The sequence below is a fragment of the Cnephaeus nilssonii genome (genome assembly GCF_951640355.1).
Source record: "Cnephaeus nilssonii genome assembly, chromosome: X".
Classification (NCBI taxonomy): Eukaryota; Metazoa; Chordata; class Mammalia; order Chiroptera; family Vespertilionidae; genus Cnephaeus; species Cnephaeus nilssonii.
In genome coordinates, this window is record NC_137071.1 from 114,951,442 (window position 1) to 114,967,939 (window position 16,498).

General features: G+C 38.1%; 2 pseudogenes across 2 annotated transcripts; one reads left to right on the forward strand and one right to left on the reverse strand.

Moving 5' to 3' along the window:
* Positions 1–2,325: 2,325 nt before the first annotated feature.
* On the forward strand, positions 2,326–2,595 carry LOC307095189 (translation machinery-associated protein 7-like; annotated as a pseudogene). The gene is made up of 2 exons: positions 2,326–2,396; positions 2,478–2,595. The product of its transcript is annotated as a translation machinery-associated protein 7-like (transcript).
* A 10,201-nt stretch (positions 2,596–12,796) lies between these two features.
* Positions 12,797–13,288, reverse strand: LOC307095425 (large ribosomal subunit protein eL21-like; annotated as a pseudogene). The gene has a single exon. The product of its transcript is annotated as a large ribosomal subunit protein eL21-like (transcript).
* Between the last annotated feature and the right edge of the window lie 3,210 nt (positions 13,289–16,498).

Sequence of the window (16,498 nt, forward strand, 5' to 3'; positions counted from 1 at the left end):
TTTAATGTTTTATTTCTTTACTTGGTTTTTATTTGCATAAATATTTTAAGTTATATTTTTTGTTTTTTGTAGTTTTTATTGTAACTGTATTTTCTCTTTTTAGTTTTATTTTTTCTTTTCTCTTTTTTATCAGTTATGCCAATTGTTTATTTTATAATTTAAAAAAAAATTAGCCAGTGTTTACTTTTATAGTACCTTTCTCTGCCTTTTTTCTTCATTGCAATAATTTCTCTGCTTATTTTTATTTTTCCTTCCTTTTACTTTTTAAGTTAGTCTGAGGTTATTTTTCTAACTTCTTTTTTTTTAAATATATTTCATTGATTTTTTACAGAGAGGAAGGGAGAGGGATAGAGAGCCAGAAACATCGATGAGAGAGAAACATCGATCAGCCGCCTCCTGCACACCCCCCACTGGGGATGTGCCCGCAACCAAGGTACATGCCCTTGACCGGAACCGAACCCAGGACCCCTGAGTCCACAGGCCGACGCTCCATCCACTGAGCCAAACCGGTTTCGGCTATTTTTGTAACTTCTTGAAATATATATTGAACTCACTTATTTTTCCACCTTCCTTATAGTTAATACAGGCATTTAATACTATCTGTCTCCCTCATTATATACCTTCAGGTGTACCCCACAAATGTTAATATGCAGTGTGTACTTTTATTCTCTAAGTTCTACATGTATTTATAAAATTTCCATAGGGATTTCATCTTTAACTCAAGAGGTATTTAGCAGTGCTTTTAAAGTTGTCATGTACCTGGGGGTTTAGGATTGTCATTTTTGTGTTGAGTTTTTAGTGCCCATATTGTATTTTTGGGTCCCTAGCTCATTGTTGAAGTGGAATCCTGCGCCTTCCTTGTTCCTTTTCTACGTAGGTCAGAAGTCTCTTATAAATCTGTAACCCTGTTCAGGATTCCTGTCCTCAGGGCCCTTGGCTCTCCACCTTGCTTGCTTCTGAGCTCTTTTATTACTGACACGCCCCTGTAACTGAAGTCTGGGGTAGCACTGCATGCTTCTAGACTCAGAACTCTGCATATCATTGGCTTCACACTGCTTTGCAGTTTCTCTTCTGTTCCTAGTCCAAGGAGATGTTAATCTTGTCTTTGAATTCAACTTTTTTCTTTTTATGAATTTCTATTTATTTAGCGTAGAGGGATGAGTCATTTTGACTTTCAGTATCTTTCATAGTGCCAAAAACATTTACTCCTGTAAAATTCAAAAACTGACATAACATCCTCACTTTCCAGCCTTCAAACAACAGTATGTGTACTTATGGTCTCAATTAACCTTTTATTTTAACTAAACGCCCTCCTTCATGCAATCTTGAAAATTCATCTTTGCTTTATAGTCATGCATCACTGTACTAACAGCAAAACTGTCCTCTGTATTTTTGACTCTTCAGAAGTCATTATTCCCAAATAAAATAATAATTTTGCTTTACATTGAGTAGTCTCAATATCACTTTTTAAAAAATTCAACATTTCAGTATAAAAGTGAAGGTAATGCTGCCTGTTGATAACTAGCTCACTCAAATAACAGTGAAGCATGAGGCCAAACAGAATTAATCCATGGGGAATTGGCAGGACACTGCATTCTTAGGGCTTATCAGGAGATTTAGTGAAAGCTCACTACTCCACTGCAAAAACAGCTAAAAATTTAAAGATCTTTCCTACACTTGGTAAAGTACAGTATATTGGTGGTAATTAGATGAGAATAATACATCCCACTAACTGCATTATTCTAAGCATATTGTAATGGATAATACGAGTAGTATAGGTCATGGCTTAAAGGCTAGGCTTTGAAGAATGCATCCAAGACTTAGAATAATGACTACATGCCTTGTACCAAACCATCCTGGAGCATTATTTATAGCACTGACCCATCCACTGAATTTTTTTGGTTCTTCTGTCCTTATACATGAGGCATAAGCTGATCAGTAAAATTGTATGTATGTCATCATCCATCATTATCTAGAATTACTCTTCTGGATCATTATTTACTCCAGAGTCTTAAACTGTCTACTTTATAAGGAATCATAAGACTGTGGTCATCTTCTAACTATAATGTCAGTACATGTCTATACCTAAAACTTAATCAAATGCTGGATTACACAGCTTGATACTTGTGGCTTTCAGAATTGATATGGCCCAAAGCTTATTGGACCACTTTGTTCCTTTAATCCTTTAATGCATATTATTTCTACACACTCATTATGCAGACTATATGATTTTTTAATAAATCTACATTAAGAAGGATAATAACTGAACATAAGAAAGATAAATGAAAAAGGATTATCAAATTAAATTGTATTTGTTGAGGAGCCATGTCCAGCTGCAAAGGTGGCAAGAAGCAGCCCTGAACCAGCCCAAGAAGCAGGCCAAGGAGATGGACTAGGTGAGAGTGGCGTGGAGGTGTCAGCAGGCACAGAGTGACTGGGAAACCAGCCTAGAGTGAACCCACTCTGCTTCTCCCTAGGAAGTAAGGGATTCAAGCAGAAGCAAAAAGAAAAGCAGAATCTGAGGAGCTAAAAGAGAAGGCAGCAGGGAAGGGCCCCCTGGCCACAGGTGGAATGAAGAAATCTGGCAAAAAGTGAGGTATTCCTTGTGCCTGGGACAATGGTGATCCTTAATTCCATTCTTGTTTTAACATCTAGATTCCCTGTTATAACATCTCTTGCCATCTATAGCTAGAATGAAGTGTTGTCTTGGAGCCTGTTGTACATTGAAGAATAAACTTTTGTAAAAAAAATCATAATAGAGAGGAACCAAGATGGCAGCATAGGTAAACGCCTGTACTTACTGCCTCCCACAACCACATCAAAATTACAACTAAAATACAGAACAAATATAATCCAGAACCTTGGGAAAGCTGGCTGAGTGGAAGTACTACAACTAGAGAGGTAAAGAAGAAAGCACATTGAGACTGGTAGGAAGTGTGGAGGCACAGAACGGGCTGGTCCAGCACCCGGGTGTACCACTTTTTTAATCAGGAGGGAGATTGCCTCTGCCATGGCCACTTGGAGGAGCAAGGAGTTCCAGCCCCACACCAGACCCCCAGCCCAGGGTCCCAGAGCTGGGTAAAGAAGTCCCTACGGGTAGTAAGAACTACAGACTGTAAAAACAATTGTGGATTGGGGCTCAGTGACATAGAGGCTGATGGAGACCCAGTTGCTCCCATTAAAAGGCCAGCACCATGAACTGAACTTACAAGCTCCTGCTTCCTCTGAGCTCCAGTGGTGGGCAAGGCTCTGGCGGACCCGGACGCATACAAGGAGAAACTGGACTGTCTAGAATCAGGGCAAGAACTTGGAGGAGGCTTTCTTCTAGACAGAGGTGCTCGCAGGGATCATTGTTCCTGTGCTGGGACCTCCCCAGTAGCAGGGCTGACTGGCAACCATTTCTGTTTGCTCCACCTTGGTGATTCCTTGAGACCCAACCCCGCCCATTTTACAACCTCACCCAAGCTGTGCATAGCAGCATTTGCATATGAATGGCCTGTCCTTTATCAGGCTAAAACCAGTCAAACAAGTTGCAGCTGGGTCAGGGAACCCCAAACCTATTAATAAAAGGCCCAAGACCAGGCATCAGCACCAGCCTACCTTGCTTCATAGGTGGGCCTTGTCTGGGCACTTCCAAACCCGATACAAAGAGGAGGAATTTGCAGATCTCTCTGTAGTTCCTGCTGGGTGGCCCCAGGCAGTGGCTGACTTTGCACCTCCTTGGAGATCCAAGAGCCAGTGTATCCAGTGGTCAGAGTGAGACCACCCAGATTACAACTCTTCACATCCATAAGTGACACACTCAAGGGGCAGATTCAGTAGGCACCAAAGTCCCACTGAAGCAGGTCCTACTCCATAAGGGTGTCTCCTGCACAGCAGTGCTCCCACTGTAGTCACAGTTGGTCCCCACAGCCAATTGGCCTGGAGGCTAATTCCTCTCACCAATCAAGGCTCAACTACAACAAGACTGTGCACACAGCCCACAAAGGGGTGCACCAAGAATGTTCACCTTAGGTGAATGGGGAGGCTTAGCCACTGGGCCCTATAGGACACCTAGCACACAAGGCCACTCTAGCAACTCAAGGAGACTTAGCAGCTCTACCCAATTCATAGAAATAAACACAGGGAAGCAGCAAAAATGCGGAGACAAAGAAACATGTCACGAATGAAAGAAATCAAACTACTGGATATAGAGTTCAAAACCATTTATAAGGTTACTCAAGAATCTTCTAGAAACCTCTGAGGAACTTAGTGAGACCTTCAAGGATCTTAGTGAGAATGCCAAAAAAATTGAAAAGGACCAGTCAGAAATTAAGCATACACCGACTGAAATAAAAAATAATATACAGAAATTCAACAGTAGACTAGAGAATCCCAAGAATAAAGTCAAAGATTTGAAGTACAAAGAAGCAAAAAACTCCCAACTGGAAGAGCAAAAAGAAAAAAGAATCCAAAAATATGAAGATAGTGTAAGGAGCCTCTGAGACAACTTCAAGCATACCAACATTCCAATTATGGGGCTGCCAGAAGAAGAGAGAGAGCAAGATATTGAAAACCTATTTGAAGAAATAATGACAGAAAACTTTCCCTACCTGGTGAAAGAAATAGAGTTACAGGTCCCGGAAGTGCAGAGAACCCCAAATGAGGAATCCAAAGAGGACCACACCAAGACACATCATAATTAAAATGCCAAGGGCAAAACACAAAGAGAGAATCTTAAAAGCAGCAAGAAAAAAACAAAACAAAAACCAGTTAGTTACCTACAAGGGAGTACCCATACTACTGTCAGCTGATTTCTCAACAGAAACTATGCAGGTCAGAAGGGAGTGGCTAGAAATATTCAAAGTGATGAATAGCAAGAACCTACAACCGAGAATACCCAGAAAAGCTATCATTTAGAACTGCAGGTGAGATAAAGAGCTTCACAGACAAGAAAAAGCTAAAGGAGTTCATCACCGCCAAACCAGTATTATATGAAATGCTGAAAGGCATTCTTTAAGAAGAGGAAGAAGAAGAAAAAGGTAAAGATAAGTATTATGAACAACAAATACATATCTATCAACAAGTGAATATAAAAATCAAATGAATAAAAAATCTGATGAATAGAATAAACTGGTGAATGGAATAGAATCAGGGGCATGGAAATGTAACAGACTGACAATTCTCAGAGAGAAGGAGGTGTGGGGGGGGTGCGGGAAGAGATTGCACAAAGATCTTATATGCATGTATGCGGTACCTATGGACACAGATAAGAGGGTGGCAAAGGCCTGTGGTGGGGTGGGAACTGAGTAGAGGGAGCTAAAGATGGGAAAAAAAGAGGAACATCTGTAATAATCTCAACAATAAACATGAAAAATCATAATAATCATGCATTATCTCATCTCTTCAGGTCTCATTCTGCCATTCCACCCTTAGCTGTGAGGTGAGTAAACCCAGCCCTGAATCCTGTCAAAGTGTGTTCTTTAGTCTTTGTTCTATCTGGAATTCTGCCCTGCCTGGAATTAAACCAACTCATTTGAAATGGCAAAAAAAAAAATAGTATTTCATGGGGATTAATAGAGAATATACACATATTTTATGTAGACCTGAGTTTCTCAAATATATAATCAATTACACTTTAACTCATACCTCAAGTGGTCTGTCTTAGTAGGAACTGCCTTGCTCTCAATTAACTAGCCCCCTTGATGTTTGGGGTGCTAAGTTAATATTTTAAAAGTAATATTGTAGTAATAGAAATGCTCTTTAAAAGGTTCATTATGTGTCATATTTGAGGCTGGAGTTATAGAGCACTGGGCTATTATTGAAGTTTCTAAAACCAAGGACCAAGCAACTATTTATAATAATAATTTTGCTACTTGGCCCCCATATCATAATGCCACCTGATTCTCTGAGGAATTAACCTAAAAGTACATTATATATTTTATACATTTTGACCTGGAAGTTTCCATGTTGTTTTCAGCCTAATTTTACTGAACTCTGAATACCATTCTGCTTGTTTTTGTTGTTTATGTTTTGATTTTGCTTCTCTCTTTGGATAGGGACACTAAATCAGGTCAGTATGAATAGGACTGAAAGGTGTAAGGATCAGGTTTTATTTTTCCTTATAGTTTTAGTTTCTTTGAAAAATCGCTACAAGTCTTGTAGCCACTGGGTGTACAGTCACTAAGTGCTAAAGCAAGGCCTTTCTCCTTGTGTAGGAAATTATTTGACCTGCAGGCATGAGGCACATATTGATATCTGAATTTTTGGAGGACATGTTAACACAAGGATTCATCAACATTCATTTATAGCCAAATAGGCACTCAAGAAATAATTTGCTGAGTGAAAGAATGAATGGCCATAAATTCTTCTGAACTTGCTATAACTTCCTCAACTTTTTAGTGTTGTATTTGTCATCATCAGAGGAAAATGGGATGATGATTTCTGCCATGTACAGTATCATGGGACAGCTTAGATCAGGGGTTGGAAAACTGTGACCCGCAGCCAAATGCAGCCTGCCTCTTGTTTATGTATGGTTTGTGAACTAAGAATGATTTTTACATGTTTGAATGGATGAAACAAAAACAAAAAACTAAAGAAGAATAGTATTTCGTGGCATGTGAAAATTATATTAAATTCCAATTTTTGTGCCCATAAACTGAGCATTATTGAAACACAGCCATGTCCTTTACTTACATCCTGCTTTTTGTGTAGTTATGACACATTCTATATGACATACTAAGTCTAAAATTTTACTATCTGGCTTTTTACAGAAAATTTGCCAACCCCTTACTTAGAGGATTGATGAAATGGTTTTCATAAACCTACTAGGGGGGAAATGGTGCTATATAAGCACAAAGGCATTGTGACTTTCATTTCTAAATCTGTTGCTATTATTTCAGAGCTATTTGCTTGCAGGCCTTATAATGGTAACAGGTGCTAATGCACCAGAATAGAACAATAACTCCTACCATAATTGTCCACATTCATAGAAAACTGCAGGTAGAGCTGTAGCCAGATGTTTAAAGAATGAGAACTAAAATGAAAATGTAAAAGTCTTCACTGGAAAGAAAAGGATGAATGATATAGGAGTTGAACCTAAAACCTGGTAAGAAGCCCAGGGAAAAGAATTATTTGTCTTTAATTCATGTGTATAATCCCCTGGGATGAATTTTTATTAGACAGACTTACAAATAGCCCAAGAAATCTTACAAGACCATAAAACAGTTTTCAAAGGCAAAAACTTTAATGACCTTAAAATTTACATAACATTAACCAAAGTTACATTTTATTAATAATGAACCATATAGAAAACTTTGTTGGTACTTTCCTTATAATTATAACGTAAAGCCTTGGTGAGATGTTTATATTCCTGTGGGATAAATGTGTGGAGTATAAATTCATGGAAGAAGGGGAAAAGAATGACATTTCAAATTTTGAATAATCTAAAGAAAATTGAGCAAATTTTAGGATTACATCTATTTTTAGAGCTAAAAGCTCACAACACAGGCTATCTTAAAACAGCACAAATGGAAGTGAAGTTTAAATAATGGAGTTCATTTAAATAATGTAGACAATAAAACCAGGTATTTCACTCTCCGAATGGGATTACATTTTGGCAGTTATCTAGTTAATTTGATTCATGGGGATTTATAAATTGTATCATTCAGACTCCAAAGTGAAATGGTGATTTAAATGCAGCCCAATGGCTTCTGGAGAAATAATTCTTTAGAATTCATCTGAAGAATTAAGTTTTATCCTAATTACTCACCTTGAGAATTAACTTGAATTTTGAAGCATTTGACTAAGAAACCCCCCTCCAAAAAAAAAAAAACACAAACACCTGGGCATTGCATTTATAAAAAAAAAATCCCTCTAGGGAACAAGTTTGGAAAAATTCGTACCTAGTAAATGACAGGCCAGAAGCCTACTTTCTTGATCCAAAAAAAAAAAAAAAATCATTTATATTGCTTCAAGGAGTTAGCAAATCCATTCTCTTGTTCATTTAGTAAATATTTATGAAATCTTCTATGTGCCAAGTACTTGTGTAATCACTGGGAATACAGAGGTAAACATGTAGACAGGACCAATAAATTCTCTGCCTTCTTGGAGCTCACATTCTTGTGGGGTAATATAGATGATAATTATCCTACCTAATAATAGACAAATATGCAAATTGACCGCACCTTTGCTATGCCCAAGCCACGCCCGCCAACCAATCAGGATGAGTATGCAAATTACACCAACAAAGATGGTGGCTAATTTGCATATCAAGACAGCTTAGAAAGAAGCCAAGAGCTGCAGAAGGGAGCAAAGCTGCGGAGAAGCAAGCAAGCTGGGGGGAGGAGAAGGGAGGAGTGGAGGCGGGGCCAGGGGAGAAGGGAGAAAAGCAGGCTGGCTGGCAGAGAAGGCGGGGCAGGGAAGAAGGGAGGAGAGCAGGCGGGGCGGGGTAGAGTGCAGTAGGAAACCCTATTGCAGGATTTTTCCTGCAATGGGAACGCTAGTATTAAAATAATTTCAGGTAGTGACGTATTCCATGTAATAAAATAAAGCAATTCTATAGAGATGGAAATAAGAAGCACTACTCTAGATACTGTGTTCAAGGTGGGCCTCCCTGAGGAGGCAGCTTTTGATTCTGAGAACTGAATGATGAGGAGTAGATCATGGGCATTTCTTAGAGAAGATGTATCCAAATGTGTGAAATTAACCTTAGTATGTAGGCAGATTTTATTCCAGAGATGATTTGGTTCTGTTCAACATCAAAACCCAACCCCTGTTTTCTAATCAATACTTGGAAACATCTATGAGGGACAATTATGAGATGGATTTATTACTATCGTTATTGTTGATATAATTAACATTTTAGAACACTTAGATGTTAAGAGATGTTTTCACCCATATTCCATTTGAATCTCATGTTGGGTGGGTACTAATATATTCCCGTTTTATGAAAAAGAAGACTTGGGTTTCAGGGAGAGAGCCAGTAGATGGTTTAAAGCCACTCAGAGAACAGTTTAGTAATTGTGGAGCTAGGGCCTTGAAGCCAAGATGTTTTGTTGCAGATTTCCAAATTGCTCATTTTATTATACCATTCTACCTTAAGCTATACCTGTAATGATGAGTTTGAATACTAATTCGTATCTGCAGCAGAAACCATATTTCTGTCTGATTAAGATTGCTTAATATGTGCTACTATAGGAACAGTAATGAGAATGAAGTTTTCCATCTGAAATTTCATGACAGGTTAGGATCTAAAGAGAGGATATGATTGATTTTATATACTATCACACATGATTACCCATGTGGGTAAATATGAACATTGTTATTGGTTTATTTTTTAAAGGGGAATTGTTCTTTGAACATATAATTAGTCATAATGTAAATTTACAGTTTGGTAGGGGTTTGTTTGGTTTATTTTTTGCTTTGTTTTTGTTTATGAGCTGCCCTGGTACTAATGCTAAAATGCCCACCTCCAATGGCCTGGGTTTGTGGGGTACTCATAGACTTTGTGTCCATAGTAAAGTAGTGCACATCATCTTATGTGCAAAATACATTTGGCTATGGATGACAGAATTTTCATTTTCCATTCACAGATGTAAAGCATTTTCAATATAACACAAGCCTCAGCATAACAAAGTCAGCACTTTATGAGAGGCACACAGCTCTGCTTACCTTTCATTTGTCAAAGGTTGATGGGAAACATCTATATTGCTTGTTCAATCTGTTAATTGTATGTTTTCATCCAAGCTGAACTGACAAGCTAAGAACTGTTCACTCATATTAGTCTGTAGGAATGTGTTTGTCAATAAGTCCTTTAAACTGCTTTACATGTGACCTATAACTCAAGTAATTCTTACTCAAAGAATATTCAAAAGATTATCTGCACTCTAAAATTACTTTAAGAATAGGTTACAGGGGGATGAGGACATGAGTGGGGATGGGTGGGCAATGGGGGATAAGGACACATATGTAATACCTTAATCAATAAAGAAAAAAAAAGAATAGGTTACAAACTTAAATATTCCAGTTTCATCATCCCTAAGGTTTGTAATTTTGTTCTTTTTAGATGGGTTAATATTAACTTTGAAAAAGGAGTTATGAAATTTACCAATGAAAACAGTATGCTTTTAATCTTTAAATTACTCAAACTTTTACAAAGAATTTGGGGAAGTTTGGATAAGTAACATGGTGAATTTTAGAGATTCTTCTCTCCAAATAAGACCTGAAAAATCATTTCAAAATCCAAATGGTGGAATATTCAAATATAGAAAAAAGTGGCACATGAGTCCCTTGATAGGAGTATATCAACTCTTTAGTTCTGGTTCTAGGGTTTAAAAGGTGCTCAGTAAACAATTGATGAGTAAATCACTAGTTTAACTTATTAATTTTACTCTTTTGGATCATGACACCAAAAGAGGTGCAATGAATTTTACATGGTCACATAATCAGTTCATGGCAGAAAAGGAAAGAGAACTCTGGTCCCTTGAATCCTAGCCTACTCACTGCCCTTTCCTATAATTCATTTACCTTGCTGCCTCAATCCTAACTTCCAATAACTTGGGTTGAGTAGATGAATGGCTATTTAGGCTATGACCCAATAAAAGGCTGAACTCTCAAAATAAGGAAAGTATAGATACTATATCAAAGCATGTATGTCAAGCTTTAAAGATGTGGGGAGATAAAAATAATTTTCTTTCTTCCTTTCTAAGTTCTTCTGGCTAGACTAATAAAATTAACATGAGACATATTAACAGAAGAAAATGACCATATGGGTATCATAAGAACATAAGACCAAGGGACATATTAAGCAGTTGAGTTTTATATACCATTTTTGACTAAGGGGTGGGAGGCAGGGGTCTGGGACTTAAAAGGGAAAGTAGGCAATTCACAGATAGATAAGAAAGAACAAAAAATTGGTAATCAGCGCTGGCAGGTTTGCTCTGTGGTTAGAGTATCAGCCCTTGGGCCAAAGGGTATCTGGTTTGATCCCTGGCCTGGTCGTGGTTCGTACACAGGTGGCAACTGATCCATGTGTCTCTCTGACATTGATGTTTCTCTCTATCTCCTTCTCCTCCCTTCTACTGTTTCTAGAAATCAGTGGAAAAAATATCCTCAGGTGAGGATAAAAAAATAAAAGACAAAATTTGGTAATCAAATTCTTGCAGGTTCACCCAGAAACAATGGGGAATCTAACAGACTGCAGGTTCTGTCCTGTCTGCAATACTTAGTTCATATGCTACAGTGATAGCTCCCTTCATGCTTTACTATCTGATTCCCTTTATACAGGTAAGGGGAATGGTAGGTCAAAGGCTCTTTCTGAGTCCTTTGTTTCTTAAAAATAACCACATTAAAATAATTAATATACCAAACTTTTGGGGTTTGCTTCCCCTCAAAGGTTAATAATGTTTTCTCCATAAAGGGTAGTTTTTATTTGCTGTTCCTACCAGAGGTTGAATCTGAGCAGTGACAGCCAATACAGCCTTTTTTGGAGGGGAGAAGAAATGAGGGGGGACATCAGTGTAAGAAACATCTATTGATCAGTTGCCTCCCAGGGATTGAACCCACAACCTGGGTATGTGCCCTGACCAGGATTGAACCTGCCACCTTTTGGTGTAGGGGATAATGCTCCAACCAACTGAGCCACACCAGCCAGGGCGCTAGCATAGTCATTTCTCATTAAGGAGCTATTGGGCAGCACTGGGAGCAAGAACACTTTCTGAATAAATGATCAAGTTGAATTGCTTGCTCTGATATATTACATATATCCTCCTATGATATATTGCATAATTCTTTGGGAAGTGTTATCTTATTGATGTGCTGGAGGCAAGGTTTCACTAAGTGTTGCCAGATAAAATACAAGATGCCCAGTTAAATGTTAACTTCAGATAGAAAATTAATATATTTTTTAGTTTAAGTATGTCCTAAGTGTGAATTATTTGCTAAATCTGACAATCCTACATTATCTTTCATACAAAACACCCAAGACTATCTTGATTTGCTTTTTGACAGCTTACTCTTTATTGTTTGGTTTTAATAGTTGTGGTGATTGCTTTGCTTTGCTTTGGCTCACCATCCCTTTACTGTATGTTAGTGAATGTTCTGTGCACTAACTGTGGACCAGTTGCTAATGTTGACAATTTGCATAACCTGCTAACAGATTACTTATTCAGGCATAACAGAAACCTTCCTCTAGAGCAGGGGTCCTCAAACGTTTTAAACAGGGGGCCAGTTCACTGTCCCTCAGAGGGCCGGACTATAGTTTAAAAAAAAACTATGAACAAATTCCTATGCACACTGCTAAGTTGGCTGCTAAGCAGGACAGGCAGTGGCGGCAAAAACACCTGGTGGGCCAGATAAATGTCCTCGGCAGGCCGCATGTGGCCCGCGGGCCGTAGTTTGAGGACCCCTGCCCTAGAGCATTTTGGGAGCTGTGGCTAAACATTCCATGCTCTATTTTAACCTATTCAAACACATATCTCCTTTTAAAAAGCATAAAAACGTATGTCCCTGAACTCCATTGAGAGGTTTTTTCTATAGATTCTTTTATGAAAATATTTTATCTTTTCCATTTTTAAAATATAAAATATTTTATGGTAGTAAGTATGCTGTTTCAAGTTACACTCCATATAACATTGCTCTGGAGATTTTGAAATCCACCCCTAGAGAACAAGGTCCCCAGTTAAGAATCAGTGGTCTATGAGATGTCAAAACCAATCAGTAAAAAGTCAAGTATTGAATCAAGCTACCCATTAAAATTTTCCTTTTTCTTTTTTTTTTAAAAAAAACAATACAGAGGTCTTTTATTTTTTCCCACTTTTCATGCCATGAATCCATAGGGAATGGGTTCCAGCAGCTCAGGCTCCTTTCCATTGGTTCTCACAAAGTGTGTTGCTCTGGGCGGAGCAGGCTGACTCTTCAGTTGAACCAAGGTACCTTTCTCTTTGGCTTCCTTCTTTTTATGATCATTTTCCTTCACATGTTTCAGGAAGCTATCTCGGCTCTTGGATTGCTTAATATGCTCAATATGTACATTAATTCTCTTGACAAGAATCTTGCCCGTAACTTGCTTGTTCACAACAATGCCCACTGCATGCTGGGTGACATTGTAGACTCTTCTAGTTTTGCCATGGGAATATTTGTGGGGCATTCCTTTTTGAACAGGGCCCATTCCCTTGATGTCCACAATATCATCTTTCTTGTAGATTCATATGTATGTGGCCAAGGGAACAACTCCCTGTTTTCTAAAAGGCCTAGAGAACATATGGCGGGTGCCTCTCCTCTTTCCCTTTATGTTGGTTATTTTGTCAAATTACTGGAAAATGGTGGTTCCAGCTAAAAATCTAAATTTTTGTTTTTATTTATTGCTAAATCAGTGTTTCTCAATGAATAACTTAACAAAGGTTAAATAATAGTTATATAATTATTTAAGTGTGTGTTAGCAAGCAAGGTTTTCCATTCTGTTGTAGAGATAGAAAGCTTCAGGTTGGAAACCACTGGTCCATATAAAAGCAAAGAAATAGTATGCCTCTGTTGGAGCTGAAAAAAGTAACTTTCCTCCCATTTCCTAAGTTCTTCTAATTGGGCTAAAAATCAAATTAGCATGAGACATATTACTCAGAGAAAATGCCCAAGATTTATTATGGATGTACATTCAGGGGTGCCATAATATATGTGACCAGAAATGCATTAGGCAGTTTAGGTTTATGTGCCTTTCTGGACAAAGGAGAAAAGGGGAGCAGGGGTCTGGGATTTCAGAGGGAAAGTTGGCAATTCACAGGTTGATAAGAAAGAAGAAACTTATGCTAATCGAAGTCTTAAAGGGCTACTCAGAAAAAAAAAATGGGACACAGAGGGAAGTCTAACAGACTTTGTTAGGATCTTCCCTTTCTGTCACACGTAATTTATACAATAAAACCTTGATATAATGGGCTAATTCGGGCAAGAGGATGTCTGTTAAAGCTGAAAGTCCATTATATAATAAATCAGGTTTTCCAAATGGGTATGTTAAAAAATTGACAAATTAGTTTACCTGTTTTTACTTATGTAGACACGTTTGTGTAATTAACATTAAGTGTGTATGAAAAGTTTAATTTCACAGAAAAGTTTTCTATATGTATTACTATAATTTTAAGTTTTACTGAATAGGTCTAGTAAATGTGTGCATTCACCAGTCACCAGGAATAAACAAAAGCACCACTGGTGCATGGCTTAGTGCATGTCAGAACATAGGTGGCACAGGTTAAAACTGCTGCAGAAAGTCACACCATGTGACAACGGAACCTATTACCTCACTTGATGCCATGTGATCACAGGCTAATCATTCGCCGAACATTGTTTATAAGCAGTGACTTTTGGATTTAAATATGTAGATTATAGTTGTGGGTATGTAATATTTATATTGGTGAAATTACTACAGTGTTTTTCCCAACATATGGCCTATTTGCTAAAATTTGTTAAAATAACAGTGAATTACAAAAAATAACATGTTAATTGAATTATAAGTAAATCCCGGTTAAAAGCATTTGAAAATTAACAGGGTATTAATTTTCACATATGACCTATGGACTGGAAATTTTGTCAGTTAAATTCAAAGTATGTTAAATTGAGGTCCGCTAAATCAAGGCTTTACTGTATTTGCTAAAGTGAATATGCTAAGGTACTCTTCCTAAACTGGGTTTTTCTATCTGAATTCATTTAGGCAGGCAGTAGGGAAGGTCTAAGATTTTCCCAGAGTCTTTTAATAGCTAGCTTAAAATCTATATCCCTAAAGGCACATTTCAGGTGGCAAATCTTAGCTCCCCCCACCTTTTAAAAAATTCTATTACCTATCATTTTTCCCTCTAAGTTGACCAGCTGTTTGGGTCTTTTGTAAGCAGAAGATTGCTGCCTTTAAATATGGCAGGCTACGTACAAATCTGAAATGCCTTTTATTGTTAACAACTATAACATTATAATAACCTTATTTATTCTCATTTATCTTTTCAACACAGAGATGAGATTATATTATTCCCATTTTGCAGATGAAGAAGCTAAAATTCAGAGTGAAGAGATGCCTGGTTAAACTATTGAGGAACAGATTATAATCTTTATTAGAAACCATAGCTTTTTTATTTCTATTGAATTAGTTTTAAAATTACATTATTGCACATTTCTGTGCTTCAAGTGTCTATTGATATATAAACAATTACATTTAAAGGAGGACATTTCCATGAGAAGATTAATATCTAGGCAATTATAGCCCTAGGAAAGAAGCTTAGAAATATGTATTAACTCTTCTTATAGATATTTATTTTATTTTTACCCAAATGATAGGTTTAGCATCATGCAAAGAAATACGTAATAGTCAGGTTTTTTATTGTATCATCCACTTGTAGATTAAGCTTACTGAGCTGCTGTGGCAGCCCAGAGTTCACACACTTAATCTGGTTAGGCTGTTGCCTGCCGATTAACTAGGATTTATTGATTTCTTTTCAAGTTGGAGAGCAGTGTGACTCAGAAATCTTTACCCCTGATTTAATAAACCTAAAATAAATACCAGACTTAAACTGATTGCTGAGTTCATCACATAATATTGATAGAGTAGGCAGTTAGGCATGAGCAGAGCAGGAACCATAGGCCAGGTAGGGAATATCACCAGGGCAGAAAGTCCCAGGTGCTTAGCAATCTGCAAAACTAGAGAAAACAACTACTATAGGCTAGTACCAAGCCTCAGGGTGACCTTTTCTTCCCTACCCTGTCACTAGTCATTTGGTTTAGACATTCTTAGATGACCACTCCTTAAGCATTAAGCCCTCAGGCAATGAGGCTCTGGTCAGTATCTAAAAATCTTAGGAACATAGCCTTAGGTCTGTTGACCACAGACACAGAGTTTTGGTCAAACTAGAGATAACATCTGGGCCTCAGTTGTGTTTCAACTGCAGGCCCAGAAGAGCAGCAAAACCAGAAGGGACACTATTGGGACATCAGGAGCAGATGCAATGACCAATGATCCCTTACCTAGCATGGACCAATCAGTAGAGACCACTACCCTTAAATGACACACCTGGAAAGTTGATTAATATTCTATTGAGATCCTTCCCTGAGGCCTTCCTTAAAATTTATGCCCTTAGAAAACAGGTACAAACCCCCAGTTTCTCTCTCTCTCTCTCTCTCTCTCTCTCTCTCTCTCTCCCTCCCTCCCTCCCTCCCTCCCTCCCTCCCTCCCTCCCTCCCTCTTTCCAGCCTCCCCCCTCCAGCCCCCCCACCCGACCCCCACCACCTTCTTTCCCCCTCTTCTTCTCTTAGACCTATTATCTTTGCTTTCTTTCTCCTAAGCTCTAAGGACCCTTCTTTTGCCTCTGTAGCTTGTTTCCTGAGTCCATGCAGCCCAGCTGGGTCACTTCCTCTACTTCTGTGACTTTCTAAATAAACTTCTTGTGTTAGAGTTCTTGGCTTGGAATTCCTTCTTAGCTGAACTCAAGAACCAAGGTTGCTGAACCGAGATCTAACACCACCATTAACAGTATCACTCAAGCATGGA